Here is a 17925-nt window from a genome sequence, read left to right as displayed (position 1 = left end):
TAGGAAGCTAATAATGGCACCTAAAGTAAGCTTATTTAAGAGAGCTGCCTCTACCTAAGAGGAACCTAAGATCTAATTAGGATCAGAAATTAAAGATAATAATATTATTATAGACGTACGCAAGTAGATTTGCGCCCTTATAGCTAGCCAAAAAGCTAATTATCTTAAAGCGAGAAATATATAAGAGATTATAGAAAGCCTTATAGCCCTATAAAATAGCCTAGCTTCCCCTTCTTAAAGCCCTAACCGACCTATTTACTCTATTAAATATAATATACTAGGGAATACAGATATAATAACGAAGTAATTAAAGTCCATTAAGCTCCTTAACTCCCTACCACTATTTAATAGGATAGACCCTACCTTTAAGAATTAGAGGATTTAAGTATAAGGAAAGCTCCGCGTTAACTATAACTATTTCCTTTCTAAAGAAGCTAAAATACTCTACCTCTTTAGTCAAACCACTAGGGACGCCTAACGGTACCTTTAAACCAAGTTTAAGGACAAGTCCCCTGTCCAATTTATATCTATTAATAAGATAATATAGCACCTAGCGGCTATTTATATTAACCTAAATAAAGTATAGAACGCCTAATATAACTATAATCGCCTAATAATAAAACCGAACTAGCCCTTTACTAAATTTTAAACTTAATTCCTATCCCTTACGGGAGAAGGCTAGGTTCCCCTTAAGAACTACTAATTAGACCTATATAATAAGCTAATAATTTAGCTATAAGAGAAGATCGCTATAATCTTAAATAACCTACTAACTTATAATAGACTTATAACTTATTACCTATTATTAAATTTAAAATTAAAGCAAATTAACGCCTATAAGCAATTAAAGCTCGTTAGCCATACCAAAGGACTAGAGTAAAGGAATAAGCTATAACCGCTCTTATATTAAAAAGCGGTTATAAACTATATATTAACAACTTACCTAAACTAGTTACGGTACACGCCATTAACTATACCTTATTATATACTCTAATAAAACTTACCTTAGCATATACTATAACGGTAATAAAAAGGGTTACGTTACCATTACTTATACCCCAGAGCTAAAGAATATAGGCAATATTAAGAAGATAGAGGAAAGAGAAATATTTAATAAGTTAGGAAAAGAAGAACCCTAGGGAAAAACTCCCCTCTAGGGTACCCTATTAATCTTAAAGAGATTAATCTTAGTTAGTTAATAGGTAAAAAGTATTTTACGGTTNTATATATAGTATTTTAAAATAGATATAGAGTTAATATAACCGCCCTAATTAATACTAGAGTAAATAGCTTCGCCTTTATAAATACTACTTATATAAATAATATTGCCAAGTTTTTAAATATAGAAGCTATTTAACTAGAGAAGCCTATCTAGGTAAAAGGCTATAATAGCTAAGCTAGTTGGCCAATTACCTATATTTTAAAGTTATATACTAGCGTTTATATATTGCTTAGCAGTATCTACCTTAGTAANNNATAATACTAAGACCTCNNNTAATATTCGCGAATATTAAACGCAGTTACTACGTGGCTAATTTGCTTTTAATATTGCTAAACTTATTAATATTTATTATATATTTATTATCTATTCGTTTAAGAATTATTTTATAACGTTATTACCGCTTATAACTAACTAGAAGACTTATACGCGTATATAATCCTAATAAGTAAACCCACCTAGACAACCTACCTTAACTATACTATCGTCTACAACCGCTACACCCTCCTCTACTAGTTCTATAATGCCGTCTAAGGCTAATATACGCGCCGCTGCTATAGAAGAGCGCGAAATTACTAAAGAGTAAAGGAAATAAGCCTAAGATAAAAGGGAGATTTAGAAGTATAAGAAAGAGCGTAAAGCCCGCTTAGCGGAGGAGGCTTACTAGTATAAATACTACCTAGCTTAAATAGCTTAATTATAGTTAGGCTTAGCCGCTTTAGCCTTATAGGCTACTATAACAGCTACTATAGCTAATGTCCTTAGTAAGCCTCTCCCTCCTAGCATAAAGTTACTTAAACTCCACCTTCCTAGCATTATATAAAGGGATTACCTAGATATTTTTAAGGGTACCTTTAATCTAGTAAACCTCGCCCNTCTTTAAGTCTATACNGCTTAAATTAAGATNGCNAANNANANATAGATTAAGAATNGTACTCTAGTTATAAGGAAGNTAAAGGTANATAGGAAGCTATTTATAGATAAAGGCGTCTAGTTTAAAGGTTTTACTAACTATATAGTTATTACTAGTACCCTCTATATATGCCCGCTAGACCTTATTACTAATATGCTTCTTTAAATAAACATAATTTATACCTTATTAACCTAGTATATCTAAGTAGGTTATATACTTAACTTAGCACTTAACTATTATACCTTTATAATAACTAATGGCTAACTAAAGCCCGCTAATTAGCAAATACTAGCCTAGTATACAGCGCCATACCTTATAATATCTAGTGCTATCGGCTTTGCCGCCTTAAAGAGACCTAGGTTAGATACCTCCTATACCTCTAATACCTACCATAGGTTTAATAGTAAAGGCTGCGATAATATAGCTTATAAATACCTATATAAGTACTTAAAGTGTAGTAAAGATTATACTATATTATCTAAAGCTTGCGCCTAGGAATAGTAAGGCGAACCTTATAAAGTAGGGTCTAGCCTAATAATAACACTAACTTTAATTATATGCCTAGGACCTAGGCCTAATACGTTATTATTATTCTCTACCTTTATAAAGGCGAAGGCTCTCTACTACTTTCTATTACCCCTAAGGATCTTAGCGTGGTACTCCCTTTTATTTAACTACCCGGGCAATCTACTAGCTACTTTAGTAGGTATCTTAACCTATGGCTGCGAGATAGGAGCTAAGTCTATCCCTACCCTAAGATCTTATAGAAACTATAACTCCTTTTAGGATAATACTAACCTTATTTCTAAGAAGATAATATTAGACCTTAAAAAAGGACATATTAGAATTATAATAGGGCCTATTATAGTATTACCTCTTAGCCTAGTACTAAAATTAGATAGAGGATACCGCCAAATTTATAATCTCTCCTTTCTACTAGTATCTTTAGTTAATAACGTAATCCTAAAAGAATATAAAGCACTAGTATATACTATAGTTACCGCTATTTAAGCCTATGTTATTTCTGTAGGTTATAAATGTCTACTACTTAAAAGAGATATTAAAGATATGTTCTGTATAGTCCCCCTATCTTATAGGGTAAGAATATTAATAGGCTTCTTCTAGAAAGGTGTTACCTACTAAAAATACTACCTATCCTTTAGTCTTTAAACTGCGCCGCTTATATTTAACCTCTTTACGGAAGGCCTATATTAGATACTCTATTTATAACTACCTTATAAGGTAAAATACTACCTAAATAACTTTATCTTTATCCTTACTAACCTAAACAACTTAACGGCTATTACCTAGACTTATATCTCTATTACTAACTCCCTAGGTATCCCTTAAAATAGCTCTAAAGATATAGTAGGAACTATTATTAAAGTTTTAGGATATATTATTAACACCATATAAATACAAACGTGATTATTACTATAGAAATAATTATATACTATTAAGAAAATTACTACCGCACTCTAATACAGCTTATTATTATTCCTTTAAGCCTAGCAGCTTATAGGCTACCTTATATAATACGCCTATATAATTAAACTTAGTTAATCTTACTTTAGATCCCTTTAGATCTTTATTACTGCTTAGCTAAAGACTTTAGTAAATAAGTATAAACCTAGGCGATTTAGTACTAAGTTACAAAGTAACTTATATATCTAGCTTAACCTACTTACTATAAGTAATAGGGTATTATTCTTTAATAACGTTAAGCGTACCTATATTTATCTCTTTATTAACGCCTTTACCCGGTTTAGGTTTAGCGGCTTTTATTTTTTTAAGGAACTTAAATATAAGGATAATTAGTAGTAGTATATAGCTAACCTCCCTTAATTTTAGGCGTTTAGTATATTACCTAAGCCTAGTTAATAAGTAGACTATATTAATCTAAAAGAGATATATGCTATTACTTACGTATTTAATCTATAGTCTACTAACTAGTAGTATAGCGCGCTATCTATTTATACTAATAGTATAGTAGTTTACTAGGGTATTAAGAAAACTATTATCTATAGTATAGTAAATAAATTACTCCGTAAAATTATACTAGCTACTATAGCTTACAATATTATAATATCCGCGAAGTAGATCCTAGGTAATTTAAATAGCTTAGCTAATATACTATCTTAATTCTAGGCCGCGGCTATTTATTAGTTCTACCTATACTAGGCCCTTAATTTATTACTACTAAAGTTAATAAGTTTTTAATAGGTGCTGTAAACCTAATAGATTACTTATAACCGCCTATAAACTTTAAAGATAATATTAACGCGCCATCTAACCTTTATACGCTCTTTCTTTAAAACAGCCTTATATTAGTAACCTATAGAAACTATTCTCTAGTAGTTAATAGCTAGGAGTTATACTATATACTTAAAGGAGTCTCCCCTTACCTAGCTAAGCCGCGTAAACTAGGTAAATAGATTACCTACCACATGTTTAGTACCTCCTAGCTATAAATAGGTAGACTTAAGGCCGAAACCTTATAAGCCTATATCTCCGTAATTTGCTTATACTATGTAGATTACAGTATCTTAATTGTAGTATTTAAGGATCCTATAGTACACTAATTACTTACTAAAGTAGCCGCTATCTCTCCCTTAGTAAAAAAGGATAAGTAACCTATTACTAGGGATATTTTAGCCTAGGTAGTAATATAGTAGTAATTCTTTAATTAACGTTTAATATAGATCCTACTAGCTTACGCAGACTACTCCGTTATAGGGGGGAAAACTTATATATTTATAGGAAGAAAACCCCTATAGTTATTGGGGGAGGAAAAACCCTATAAGCAGCCTTAGTAGGATAAAAAACCCTAATTTACTATACTTATACGTAGCAGCGGCCCTATAAGCCTACTGCACGTCCTCCTTCTTAGATATTTTAAACTTCTTAAAAACTACTACTTCCTTCTCTAGCTTATCTAAAGCTAGGGTTTACTATATCCTAGCTAGGCCTTACCAATCAATCGCCGTATACTTATACTTATCTCTCTTATATCTTAACTATCTTATCCGTCCCCTATATGCTATCTCTTATTAACTATTACTATATACGCCTTACCTTTCCCCCCCTAGAGCTATTAAAGGCGTAAGGGGGATTTATCCATTTTAGCTACAGTAATACTAATAGCGGGATATTATATTATACTTTAGGTATCTTTTATGCCTAGGCCTTAGCTAGGCCCTTTTTAAGGGTTACTACTCCGTTAAAAGGAGATAAGAAAAACCGTAGGTCGTAATCTAGGCTGCTAGGTATTTAGTAGTTAACGGTAAGTAACCGTATGCTGTTACGGCACTGGCAGAACTTAGTTAGTAGAACTTAGTAAAACTTCACGGTTATATAACTAGAAGACCATATAAAAAGAACCCTACTTTAACTAGCGCTACTTTTCTTCTCCTTTCCTTTCTCTAGCTTTAGATCCTTATTTATAAACTACTAATTATATAGGCTTACGCGTCCCTCTTGCTATACTTATGCCTTAATTAACTAAGTCATTAATATTATCTAAAGCTCGCTACCCTTTCTTCCTAAAAAGGAACTTAAATATATCTATAGACTACGAACCAGAATAAAATATAGAATTAGATTTAAAGAATATTACCAAAACTAAAAGAATAAAAAAGAATAATAAGACCTATAGAATACGCATAGACCAGAACCCCTATAGAATCTTACTAAAGGTTACCCTAATAATTATACTACAATACTAAGAAATACAGCAGCTGGTAAAGCAGCTGTAGGACCCTTAAATACCTCTAATAGTGAAATAGTAACTAACTTAAACTCTTAAGTGGAGCTTATAGCAGCTAATGCTGAAATTAAACGACTTTAAGAGCTGCTTAAAGCTAGAGAACCCCCTACACCTAATAAGGAATTATTAGACACTTAAAGACTTACTATAGTCCTTAAGGCTCTAGCCTAATATATAGTATTAGCATTATTACGGTCCGTAAAGGTTATAGACCTTTTATTACTTATAGACGGAACCAACCCTATATTTAATAATTAGAAGCTTTAATTATAGAATAAGCTTAAAGTTAATGCGGACTACTTCCCTACCACTTAGGCTAAAATAGCCTACGTCTTTAGCCGTACTGGCGGGGATATATAGATATACCTACGTCCATAGTACGTATAGGACTCGGTAAAGCTCTTCCTTTTTAAAGAAGAGATAATTATTTACCTATCTTCTATTTATAAGGACCCCTTTAAAGTATAAAATACCTAATTTAATTATAAAAGCCTAATTATAAAAACGATAAAGACCTTCTTAGCCTTTTAGACCCGCTTTTTATACCTAGCTAGCTAGGCTTAAATTCCCTAAAAAGATTTAATACTAGACCTATTTAATAAGCTTACCTTAGACCTATAGCAAGCCGTACTACTAGTTTTTACTACTATATAGACGCTAAAGGAACTTATAGACTAGTGCTTAGCTATTAACTAAGGCCTCCGCCGAATTAAGGTATGCGCTAAACGGTATAAAGCCAGAAACCCTTTAAATTAGACTATAAGCAATATAAGAACGGCCCGCAATGCCCTAGTACAATTAGTAACCCCTATAGCACTACCTATATAGCCTACTACTAATTTAGCAGCTAGCCGTACGGCTAGCCCTACTATAGGTCCGGCAAATGCTTAGCCTATATATAGTAACCCCTATATATAGGCCCTTAGTAATTAAAGAGCTTACTTTTCTTATAAATAGAAAGGTTACTATATAAAGGATTACCTAATAAACGTAAAAGCGAACAAGGTTTTATTAATCTAGGAGGATAGTATAAAGTTAGAAAAAGAGGAACCCTAAAAAAAGACTCCTCTTTAGGGTTAAAAGGGATTAATATATTAGATGTTAATCTAGGTTAGCTAGTTAGTAAAAAAAGCTACACTATCCCTTATATTTTATTCCGTAATAGATACTAAGTTTTAACCTTTACTTTAGCTAACTTTAGAGTAAATGCCTTTGCCTTAATAGACACCTAGTATACCGTAAAGCTAGCTAACTTTCTAAATATACCTATTAAAGAACTACCTAAACCAATTTCTATCTATGGGTATAATAGGCGGATAGGACTACCTATTACGACTATTTTACGGATTTACCTCTATATTAACGGATAAAGATAGTATAATACCCCCTTCCTTATTATAGACCTAAGTAGCTATAATATAATTTTAGGGCGAAAATAGCTAGCCTATTTAGGCTTATAGCTTAATATATAAAGTAAACAGCTTACCTAGCCTAAAACTCTACCCCTAACCCCTTCCTTTATAAAAGAAATCAGCATTATAATAGAAAACCTTATACGGCCCTAGATTAATACTATTTACTAGACCAATACTATACGTAGGGACTAGGCCTTTAAGAAAGATATATAGCTTAATTCGCAACAGATCTATATACTACGTCGCCCCTAGACTACCTATATTACGCTATCCATATTAAAGACCTAGGAAGTTAGTAGTGACCTAAAAAAGCCCCCTATAGAGAGCTTAGGCCCTATACAGCCATAAAGAATAGCAAGAGATATTAGACGTTATACTAAACTAATAAATTAGAGGGATAATCTGCGGAAGATAGAATAGGAGCTAAAAAAGATTATAAACCCTAAACTATAAAATATAGTCCGGAAAACAGCTATAAGGAAACTAGCGGACCTCCTACCAGTTAATGTCTACTATATTAGTGCCGTAGGATTCTACTAGAACTTAGTTTAGCCTAATACTATTACCTTTATAATAAGCTTATACAAAATTAATTAAATAATTAAGGAAAAGGGAAATAAGCTTAGCGGATAAGAAAGTAAGCTTATAGATAAGGAACTAGTAGAATAAAAGCTGCCCTATTAACACTAGAAATTTAAGGATATATTCTCTAAAGTAGTATCTAATATACTTTCACCTTACTAACTATATAACTATAAGATTAAGATTAAGCAGGGTAAAGAAAATACCCTTAGCTTTAGCCCCCTTTATAAGCAGTTTATTACCAAATTATAGGCTATAAAGTAGTATTTTATTAATAACCTAAATAAGGGCTTTATTAAGCCTAGCTAAGTGTTATAGCACTAGTAGAACTTAGTTAGCAAAACTTAGTAGAACTTCGCGGTTACATAACTAGAAGACCGTATAAAAAAAACCCTACTTTAACTAGCACTACTCTTCTTCTCTTTTCCTTTCTTTAGCTTTAGATCCTTATTTATAAACTACTAATTATATAGGCTTACGCGTCCCTCTTACTATACTTATACCTTAATTAATTAAGTTATTAACATTATCTAAAGCTAGCTACCCTTTCTTCCTAAGAAGGAACTTAAATATATTTATAGACTATAAACTAGAATAGAACATAGAATTAGACCTAAAGAATATTACTAGAACTAGAAGAATAAAAAAGAATAATAAGACCTATAAAATACGCATAGACTAAAACCCCTATAGAATCCTACTAAAGGTTACCCTAATAACTATACCATAATGCTAAGAAATACAGCAGCCGGCAAAGCAGCCGTAGGACCCTTAAATACCTCCGATAGTAAAATAGCAACTAACTTAAACTCCTAAGTAGAGCTTATAGTAGCTAATGCCGAAATTAAATAACTTTAAGAGTTACTTAAAGCTAAAGAACCCCCTACGCCTAGTAAGGAATTATTAGACACCTAGAGACTTACTATAGTCCTTAAGGCTCTAGCCTAACGTATAGTATTAGTATTATTACGGTCTATAAAGGTTACGGACCCCTTATTACTTATAGACGGAACTAACCCTATATTTAATAATTAGAAGCTTTAATTATAGGATAAGCTTAAAGTTAATATAGACTACTTCCCTACTACTTAGGCTAAAATGGCCTACGTCTTCGGCCGTACCAGTAGGGACGTATAGATACACCTACGTCTGCGGTACGTATAGGACTTAGCAAAGCCCTTCCTCTCTAAAGAAGAGATAATTATCTACCTATCTTCTATTTATAAGGACCCCTTTAAAGTATAAAACGCCTAACTTAATTATAAAAGCCTAATTATAAAAACAATAGAGACCTTTTTGGCCTTTTAAACCCGCTTTCTATACCTAGCCAGCCAGGCTTAAATTTTTTAGGAAGATCTAATACCAGACCTATTTAACAAGCTTACCCTAGACCTATAGCAAGCTATACTGCTAGTTTTTACTACTATATAGACGCTAAAGGAACTTATAGACTAGTGCTTAGCTATTAACTAAGGCCTTTATTAAATTAAGGTATACGCCGAACGGTATAAAGCTAGAAACCCTTTAAATTAGACTATAAGTAATATAAGAACGGCCCGCAATGCCCTAGCATAATTAGTAACCCCTATAGTACTACCCGTATAGCCTACTACTAATTTAGTAGCTAGCTATACAGCCAGCCCTACTATAGGTTTAATAAATGCTTGGCCTATATATAGTAACCCCCGTATATAGGCCCTTAGTAATTAAGGAGCTTACTTCTCTTATAGATAGAAAGGTTACTATATAAAGAATTACCTAATAAACGCGAAAGTGGATAAGGTTTTATTAATCTAGGAGGATAGCGCGGAGTTAAAAAAAGAGGAACCCTAAAGGAAGACTTCTCTTTAGGGTTAAAAGGGATTAATATATTAGATATTAATCTAGGTCAGCTAGTTAGTAGAAAAAGCTGCACTATCTCTTATACTTTATTCCGTAATAGATACTAAGTTTTAACCTCTACTTTAGCTAACTTTAGAGTAAATACCTTCGCCTTAATAGACACCTAGTATACTATAAAGCTGGCTAACTTTCTAAATATACTTATTAAAGAACTGCCTAAACTAATTCCTATTTATAGGTATAATAGGTAGATAGGACCATCTATTATAACTATCTTACGGATTTACCTCTATATTAACGGACGAAGGTAATATAATACCCTCTTCCTTATTACGGACTTAGGTAGCTATAATATAATCTTAGAATAAAAATGGCTAGCCTATTTAGGCTTATAGCTTAACGTATAGAGTAAATAGCTTACCTAGCCCGAAACTCTACCCCCAACCCCTTCCTTTATAAAAGAAATTAGTATTATAATAGAAAACCTTATATAGCCCTAGATTAATACTATTTACTAAGCCGATGCTATATATAGGGACTAGGCCTTTAAGAAAGATATATAGCTTAATTTGCAACGGATCTATATATTACGTTGCCCCTAAACTACCTATATTACGCCACCCGTATTAAAGACCTAGGAAGTTAGTAGTAACCTAGAAAAGCCCCCTATAGAGAGCTTAGGCCCTATATAGCTATAAAGAATAGTAAGGGACGTTAGATATTACACTAAACTAATAGATTGGAGGGATAACCTATAGAAGATAGAATAGGAGCTAAGAAAGATTATAAACCCTAGACCGTAAAATACGGTTTAAAAAACGGCTGTAAGGAAACCAGTAAACCTCCCACTAGTTAATATCTGCTATATTAGTGCTATAGGATTTTACTAGAACTTAGTTTAGCCTAATACTATCGCCTTTATAATAAGCTTATACGAAATTAATTAAATAATTAAGGAAAAGGAAAATAAGCTTAGTGGATAAGAAAGCGAGCTTATAGATAAGGAACTAGTAGAATAAAAGCTACCCTATTAACACTAGAAATTTAAGGACGTATTCTCTAAAGTAGCGTCTAATATACTTTTACCTTACCGACTATATAACTATAAGATTGAGATTAAGTAGGGCAAAGAAAATACCCTTAGCTTTAGCCCCCTCTACAAGTAGTTTATTACTAAATTGCAGGCTATAAAGTAGTATCTTATTAATAACCTAAATAAGGGCTTTATTAAGCCTAGCTAAGCCCCTTTTATCTTACCTATTCTCTTTATTAAAAAGCTAAATAAAGGACTCCGCTTCTGTATTAACTACTATAAGCTAAATAATATAACCTATAAGGATCGCTATCCGCTACCCCTACTTAATAAGACTTTAGCCTAAATAAGTAGAGCTAAGGTCTTTATAAAGCTTAATATCTGCTAGGCCTTTTACCAAATTAGGATAAACCCTAGGTCTAAAGATTTTACTATATTTTAGACCTATTACGGAACGTATAAATATAAAGTACTCCCTTTTAAACTAACTAACGGACTAGCTACGTACCAGTGGTATATAAATGATATACTCTTTAACTACCTTAACGATTTCTATATGGCCTATTTAGATAATATTATAATCTACTCTAAGAATAAGCTAGAATATAAGGAGTATGTCTATAAAGTCTTATAATAGCTCTATAAGGCTAGCCTCTAGGTTAATATTAAGAAGTTAGAGTTTAGTGTTAAGCGTATAAAGTACCTAGGTTTTATTATTAGTATAGATAGAATTAAAACCGACCTAGAGAAAACGGCTATAATTAACTAGTAGGCACCCCTATAGACCGTAAAGGGGGTATAATCCTTTTTAGGGTTTTGTAACTTCTACCGACGCTTTATTAAGAACTATAGTAGGATTACCTAGCCTCTTAACCGTCTTACTAGAAAAGACCAGCCCTTCTACTTTAACGCTATATGTAGGTAGGCCTTTAATAAGCTTAAGAAACGGCTGGTATTAGCTCCCCTACTTACCTATTTTGACCTAAAATGGCCCTTAATACTAGAAACTAATGCCTTAAATGGCGTAATAGCTAGTATTTTTTTCCTAGAAGCAACTAGATAGAGAGTAGCACCCTATTGTATACTATTTAAAGACTATAATAGATACTAAGTTAAATTATTATATCTATGACAAAGAAATACTAGCTATTATCTCTAGCTTTTAGTACTGGTATATATAGCTAAAGGGGACCCCTAAGCCAATTAAGGTAGTTTTAGATTATAAGGCCCTAGAATACTTTATAATAACTAAGGCCCTTATGGCCTAGTAGGTACACTAGGTAGATACCCTATCTTAATTTAACTTCTTAATTATATATAGACTAGGCGCTATAAACCGTATAGACGCTCTTATAAGGTATAAGCAAGACCTAAATAACTAGATAGCTGCGAAGATCTTATTATAGATTTAGACACTACTATAACTAAAATACCTTAACCCCTAGATATGGGTAGAACTAAGTATAGACTCCTTAGGCGCTGAGATATATTCTATTAACTCCTTTAAACTTAACCTTATTAATAAACTACTACAGGCCAACTAAATAACCCCCTCTCTATAGGAATACCGTAAAAAGGTAAAGAACATTACTAGCCTATAGTCCCTTAAAAACGGACTACTTAAGTATTAGGAACGGCTAGTAGTAGCTAAAAAACAGAACTTACGGACCCGGCTTATTGCCGAAGCTTATACCTAGGTCTTTACAACCTACCCTAGAAAAAATAAGACCCGTAAGATTATTGGTAACCGCTACTACTGGCCTAGAATAATTATAGATATTAACCATTATATATAAAACTGCGACAGCTGCTATAGATCTATAATTCTATAAGATAAGACCCTAGGATTATTAAAACCTCTTCTAATACCTAACCGCCCTTAGTAGTATATCTCTATAGACTTCTATAAGCTACTAATAGACCGTAACGGATATAATATAGTTATAATTCTAGTTAACCGCTTTAGCAAGCGCCCGTTCTTAATTCCCTATTATAAGAATATTAATACTAAGGAGGCGGCCTAACTATATATCCACTACGTCTACCATATTTACGGACTACTAGATACTATTATATCCAATTACGGCCTATAATTTATATTGGCCTTTTAGAACGAGTTTACCCGGATCTTAAGTATTAGGCTAAAGCTTTTTATAGCATACTACCCCTAAATAGACGGCTAGATGGAGATTATAAATTAATATTTAGATTAAAGACTTTAGCCTTTTATTAACTACTTCTAGGATAACTAGGGCAAACTACTACCTTTAATAGACTACGCCTAGGCAACCCTACCCTATAACTCTATGGGATTTGCACCTATCTAACTAGAAATAGGGTATTTACCCTAAATAAGCTTTGACTGGGATAGACTAGAAGAACTATAGACTATACGCGAGAAACTGTTTTATAAGGAAGCCTAGCAGTACGCTAAGCGCTTAGAGGAAGCCTAAATAGTAGCCTATATAAATCTAGAAAAGGCCTAGAAATTAATGGAATAGTAGGTAAATAAGTATAGGCGCGAACCTGACTTTATTATAGGTAATATAGTCTAAATTATAATAAAGAACTAGAAGATAGAACGGCCTAGCTGTAAGTTAGACTATTAGATAGCGGGACTATATAAGGTCCTTAAAAAGATAGGTAACTTATATAAAGTAAAGCTCCCGGATTTAATTAAAGTTTACCCTATTTTCTTACTAGATAAGCTATAAAAAGCTATAAACAACCTATTACCTAGATAAAAGAACAAACTTCCCCTACTAATTTAAGTTAATAGCGATAATAAATGGGAAATTAAAGAAGTACTAGCCTATAAACTAGTAAGGAAAACGCTAAAGTACTACATTAGTTAGAAAGGCTATAACTTAGATCCTACCTAGTACCCTATATAGAACTTTATTAGCAGTCCCTATAAGCTTTAAGAATTCTATAACCGCTACCCTAATAAACTAGGACCCCTAAAGTACCTAGACGAGTAGATAAAGTGCTAGTATAGCGAAGATAATAAGCTACCGGAAGAATATAAAGATAAGAACGCCCTATAAGCATAATACGGACTATAAAGCCTAAGGGCAGGCTTTTATAAAAAAGGGGGTAATATTACGGCACTGGCAGAACTTGGTTAGTAGAACTTAGCAGAACTTTACGGTTATATAACTAGAAGACCGTATAAAAAGAACCCTACTTTAACTAGCGCTACTCTTCTTCTCCTTTCCTTTCTTTAGCTTTAGATCCTTATTTATAGACTACTAATTATATAGGCTTATGCGTCCCTCTTACTATACTTATGCCTTAATTAACTAAGTCGTTAATACTAAGCCCCTTTTATCTTACCTATTTTTTTTATTAAAAAGCTAAATAGAGGACTCCGCTTCTGTATTAACTATTATAAGCTAAATAATATAACCCGTAAGGATTGCTATCCGCTGCCCCTACTTAATAAGACTTTAGCCCGAATAAGTAGAGCTAAGGTCTTTATAAAGCTTAATATCCGCTAAGCTTTCTACTAAATTAAAATAGACCCTAGGTCTAAAGATCTTACTACATTTTAGACCTATTACGGAACATATAAATATAAAGTACTCCCTTTTAGACTAACTAATGGACTAGCTATATACTAGCGGTATATAAATAATATACTTTTTAACTACCTTAACGATTTCTATACGGCCTATTTAGATAATATTATAATTTACTTTAAGAATAAGCTAGAATATAAGGAGCACGTCTATAAAGTCCTATAACGGCTCCGCAAGGCTAGCCTCTAAGTTAATATTAAGAAGTTAAAGTTTAGTATTAAGCGTATAAAGTACCTAGGTTTTATTATTAGTATAAACGGAATTAAAACTAACTTAAAAAAAACGGCTGTAATTAACTAGTAGGCACCCCTATAGACTATAAAGGGGGTATAATCCTTTTTAGGGTTTTATAACTTCTACTAACGCTTTATTAAGAACTATAGCAGGATTACCTAGCCTCTTAACTGTCTTACTAAAAAAGACTAGCCCTTCTACTTTAACGCTATATATAGGCAGGCCTTTAATAAGCTTAAGAAACGGCTAGTATCGGCTCCCCTACTTACCTATTTTAACCTAAAACGGTCCTTAATACTAGAAACTAATACCTTAGATAGCGCGATAGCTAGTATTTTTTCCTAGAAGCAACTAGACGGAGAGTAGTACCCTATTATATACTATTTAAAGACTATAATAGATGCTAAGTTAAATTACTACATCTATAATAAAGAAATGCTGGCTATTATCTCTAGCTTTTAGTACTGGCGTATATAGCTAGAGGGGACCCCTAAGCCAATTAAGGTAGTTTTAAATCATAAGGCCTTAGAATACTTTATAATAACTAAGGCCCTTATAGCCCAGTAGGTACGCTAGGCGGATACCCTATTTTAGTTTAACTTCTTAATTATATATAAACTAGGCGCTATAAACCATATAGATGCTTTTATAAAGTATAAGTAAAACCTAGATAACTAGACGGCTGTAAAGATCTTACTATAAACCTAGACGCTACTATAACTAAAATACCTTAACCCCTAAATACGGGCAAAACTAAGCACGGATTTCTTAGGCGCCAAGATATATCCTATTAACTCCTTTAAACTTAACCTTATTAATAAACTACTATAGGCCAACTAAATAACCCCCTCTCTATAGGAATACCGTAAAAAGGTAAAGAACATTACCAGCCTATAGTCCCTTAAAAATGGATTATTTAAGTACTAGGAACGGCTAGTAGTAGCTAAAAAACAGAACTTACGGACCTAGCTTATTGCCAAAGCTTATACCTAGGTCTCTACGGCCTACCCTAGAAAAAATAAGACCTATAAGATTATTAGTAACTGCTACTACTAGCCCGGAATAATTATAGATATTAACCGTTATATACGGAACTACAACAGCTGTTATAGATCTATAATTCCACAAAATAAGACCCTAGGACTATTAAAACCTCTCCTAATACCCAACTGCCCCTAATAGTATATCTTTATAGACTTCTATAAGCTACTAACAAACCGCGACGGATATAATATAGTTATAATTTTAGTTAACCGCTTTAGCAAGCGCCCGTTTTTAATTCCCTATTATAAAAATATTAATGCTAAGGAGGCGGCCTAACTATATATTCACTACGTCTACCGCATTTACGGATTACTAGATACTATTATATCCGATTATAGCCCGTAATTTATATTAGCCTTTTAAAACAAGTTTACCCAGATCCTAAGTATTAGGCTAAAGCTCTCTATAGTATACCACCCCCAAATAAACGGCTAGACGGAGATTGTGAATTAATATTTAAATTAGAGACTCCGGCCTTTTATTAACTACTTTTAGGATAACTAAGGCAAACTACTACCCCTAATAAACTACGCCTAGGCGACCTTACCCTATAACTCTATAGGATTTGCACCTATCTAACTAGAAATAGGGTATTTACCTTAAATAAGCTTTAACTGGGATAGACTAGAAGGACTATAGACTATACGCAAGAAACTATCTTATAAGGAAGCCTAGCAGTACGCTAAGCGCTTAGAGGAAGCCTAGACGGTAGCCTATATAAATCTAAAAAAGGCCTAGAAATTAATAAAACAGTAGGTAAATAAGTATAGGCGCGAACCTAACTTTACTATAGGTAATATAGTCTAGATTATAATAAAGAACTAAAAGACAGAACAGCCTAGCCGTAAGCTAAACTATTAGATAGCGGGACCGTATAAGGTCCTTAAGAAGATAGGTAACTTATATAAAGTAAAGCTCCCGGATTCAATTAAGGTTTACCCCATTTTTTTACCAAATAAGCTACAAAAAGCTATAAATAACCTATTGCCTAGACAAAAGAACAAACCTTCCCTACCAATTTAAGTTAATGGCGACAACAAATAGGAAATTAAAGAAGTACTGGCCTGTAAACTAGTAAGGAAAACGCTAAAGTACCGCATTAGTTAGAAAGGCTATAACCTAGATCCTACCTAGTACCCTATATAGAACTTTATTAGCAGTCCCTATAAGCTTTAAGAATTCTATAACCACTACCCTAATAAACTAGAACCCCTAAAGTACCTAGATAAGTAAATAGAGTACTAGTATAGCGAAGACGATAAGCTACCGGAAGAATATAAAAATAAGAACGCCCTATAAGTATAATATAGACTATAAAGCCTAAGGGCAGGCTTTTATAGAGGGGGGGGTAATATTACGGCACTAGCAGAACTTAGTTAGCAGAACTTAGTAAAACTTTGCGGTTATATAACTAGAAGACCACATAAAAAGAACCCTACTTTAACTAGCGCTACTCTTCTTCTCCTTTTCTTTCTTTAGCTTTAGATCCTTATTTATAGACTACCAATTATATAGGCTTGCGCGTCCCTCTTACCGTACTCATGCTTTAATTAACTAAGTTATTAATATATACTCCGCGGGTAATCGCCCTAGAAATTAAAAGGGGCCGTATATTTACTTATTCGTTCATTTATTTATAATCGCTTATCTATTAATATAAGGTTATTAATGCTTTTAACTTAGGGGTTAAGGGATATTAGATTCTATTTTATATCTATAAGGATTATATAGGGTTAAATAGGGGCGTAGTAGTTATCTACTATAAAGGGGGTACCGTTAGTAGTAGTTTTTAAAATCTTACTATCCTATATAAAAACTTTTTACTACCCCCTATAACATTTTAACTACTACCACAACCCCCTACCTACAGCTATATAACGTCTCTATATTAGCTCTACTAAGTCTAAAAACTAATAGGTTTATAGGCCTTACTATATATAGGTACAGAGTCCGATTTTAAGGACTAGGTAGTAATATATAGCCTATTACTACTAGATATTAACACTAATACTATATTTACCCTCGCATTTACTAGATTTCTATAAATAGGCAAGATTATATATATTATAGCGGAGCTTAAAAACCAAACAACCTTTCTAGTAAAAAGGCTACTTAATATAATATTACCTTTACGCCTAGTAGAATAATATTCCGCCTTAAATAGAGTAAAGCCAATAAGTAATACTAGGGCGTTAATATCGCCATCGCAGTAGTAGGCGGCCTATTATACCTAGTCGCTATTATAATAAAGCTATTTAATAGGGACCCTTAACCCCTTAACTCTCCCTTATTTAGT

The sequence above is a fragment of the Cenococcum geophilum genome (assembly GCF_001692895.1).
Source record: "Cenococcum geophilum 1.58 unplaced genomic scaffold K441scaffold_114, whole genome shotgun sequence".
Classification (NCBI taxonomy): domain Eukaryota; kingdom Fungi; phylum Ascomycota; class Dothideomycetes; order Gloniales; family Gloniaceae; genus Cenococcum; species Cenococcum geophilum.
Note: the sequence above shows the minus strand (reverse complement) of the source record.